The sequence below is a fragment of the Theropithecus gelada genome, chromosome 19, assembly GCF_003255815.1.
Source record: "Theropithecus gelada isolate Dixy chromosome 19, Tgel_1.0, whole genome shotgun sequence".
NCBI classification, from domain to species: Eukaryota; Metazoa; Chordata; class Mammalia; order Primates; family Cercopithecidae; genus Theropithecus; species Theropithecus gelada.
The window spans coordinates 11,210,078-11,212,645 of NC_037687.1; the positions used below are offsets into that span (position 1 = coordinate 11,210,078).

At 50.3% G+C, this 2,568-nt stretch overlaps 1 protein-coding gene across 3 annotated transcripts in view; it reads right to left on the reverse strand.

Annotated features, from left to right (window-relative positions):
• The window catches only part of CCDC151 (coiled-coil domain containing 151), a 14,558-nt gene that overhangs the window by 6,159 nt on the left and 5,831 nt on the right, over positions 1 to 2,568 (reverse strand). The window lies entirely within an intron of this gene.

Sequence of the window (2,568 nt, forward strand, 5' to 3'; positions counted from 1 at the left end):
AAAAAAAAAAAAAAAAAAAAAAAAAAATTTTTTTTTTCTTTCTCTTTTCTTTTCTTTTTGATGAAGTCTTGCTCTGTCGCCCAGGCTGGAGTACTGTGGGGCAATCTCCGCACACTGCAACCTCCTCCTCCTGGGTTCACGCCATTCTCCTGCCTCAGCCTCCCAAGTAGCTGAGATTACAGGCTCCCACCAGCACACCTGGCTAATTTTTGTTTTGTTTTGTTTTGTTTTGAAAAGAAGTTTCGCTCTGTTGCCCAGGCTGAAGTGTACTGGCACGATCTCGGCTCACTGCAACCTCCGTCTCCCAGGTTGAAGCAATTCTCCTGTCTCAGCCTCCCAAGTAGCTGGGATTACGGGCATGTGCCACCACACCCGGCTAATTTTCGTATTTTGGGTAGAGACAGGGTTTCACCATGTTGGCCAGGCTGGTCTCGAATGCCTGACTTCAGGTGATCCACCTGCCTCGGCCTCCCAAAGTGCTGGGATTACAGACATAAGCCACCTCACCCGGCTGACTTCTGGCCATTTTTTTCTTTTAAAAAAATTGTTTAGGCTAGGCGCGGTGGCTAACACCTGTAATCCCAGGACCTTGGGAGGTCAAGGCAGGCAGATCATGAGGTCAGGAGATTGAGACCATCCTGGCTAACATGGTGAAACCCGATCTCTACTAAAAATACAAAAAATTAGCCAGGCATGGTGGCGGGCACCTGTAGTCCCAGCTACTTGGGAGGCTGAGGCAGGAGAATGGTGTGAATCTGGCGGGGGAGCGTGCAGTGAGCCGAGATCGCACCACTGCACTCCAGCCTGGGCGACAGAGCGAGACTCCATCTCAAAAAAACCCAAAAAACAAACAAAAAAATTTATACAGGCAGGGTCTCGCTATGTTGCCCAGGCTGGTGTCGAATTCCTGGGCCTAAACCATCCTCCTTCCTGGACCTCCCAAAGTGCTGAGACTACACACATAAGCCACTGTACCCAGCCCAGTTTTATTTTGTTTTGTTTTTTGAGATGGGGTCTTACCCTGTCACTCAGGCTGGAGTGCAGTGACTCGATCTTGGCTCACTGCAACCTCTGCCCCTTGAGCTAAAGTGATCCTTCTTCCTCAGCATCCTCAGTAGCTGGGACCACAGACACATGCCACAATGCCTGGCTACGTTTTTGTAGTTTTGGTAGAGACAGGGTTTCATCATGTTGCCCAGACTGGTCATGAACTTCTGAGCTCAAGTGGTCCACCCACTTCGGCCTCCCAAAGTGCTGGGATTACAGGCGTGAGCCACCATGCCCAGCCTTTTAATTTTTAAAATTATTTTTTGAGGCCGGGCGCGGTGGCTCAAGCCTGTAATCCCAGCACTTTGGGAGGCCGAGACAGGCGGATCACGAGGTCAGGAGATCAAGACCATCCTGACTGACACAGTGAAACCCCGTCTCTACTAAAAAATACAAAAATCTAACCAGGCGAGGTGGCGGCGCCTGTAGTCCCAGCTACTCCAGAGGCTGAGGCAGGAGAATGGCATAAACCCAGGAGGTGGAGCTTGCAGTGAGCTGAGATCCGGCCACTGCACTCCAGCCTGGGCGACAGAGCGAGACTCTGTCTCAAATTTAAAAAAAAAAAAATTATTTTTTGAGACAAGGCCTTGCTTTGTCACCCAGACTGGAGTGCAGTGGCACAAACATGACTCACTGCAGCCTCGACCTCCCCAGTTCAAGTGATCCTCCCACCTCAGCCTGGCGAGTAGCTGGGACTAGAGTCCTGCGCCACCACATTTGGCTAATCTTTTGTATTTGTTGTAGAGTCAAAGTTTCACTATGTTGCAAGGCTGGTCTCGAACTCTTGGGCTCAAGCGATCCTCCAGCCTTGGCCTCCCAAAGCACTGGCATTACAGGCATGAGCCACCATGCCTAGACTGTGTTTTATTTTTTATTATTTATTTATTTATTTATTTTGAGACAGAGTTTTGGTCCCGTTGCCCAGGCTGGAGTGCAGTGGCATGATCTCGGCTCACCACAACCTCCACCTCCTGGGTTCAAGTGATTCTCCTGCCTCAGCCTCCCGAGTAGCTGGGATTACAGGCATGCACCACCATGCCCAGCTAATTTTTTGTATTTTTGATAGAGACGGGGTTTTGCTATGTTGACCAGGCTGGTCTCGAATGCCCAACCTCAGGTGATCCGCCCACCTTGGCCTCCCAAAGTTCTGGGATTACAGGCATGAGCCACCGTGCCTGGCCTTTATTTTGATTTTTTATCTTTTGTTTTTGTTTTTGTTTGTTTTTGTTTGTTTGAGACGGAGTCTCACGCTGTTGCCAGGCTAGACTGCAGTGGCACCAATCTCAGCTCACCGCAAACTCCGCCTCCTGGGTTCAAGCCATTCTCCTGCCTCAGCCTCCTGAGTAGCTGGGACTACAGGCGCCCGCCACCACGCCCAGCTAATTTTTTGTATTTTTAGTAGAGATGGGGTTCACCGTGTTAGCCAGGATGGTCTCGATATCCTGACCTCGTGATCTGCCCGCCTCAGCTTCCCAAAGTGCTGGGATTACAGGCGTGAGCCACTGCACCCGGCCTTTTTTT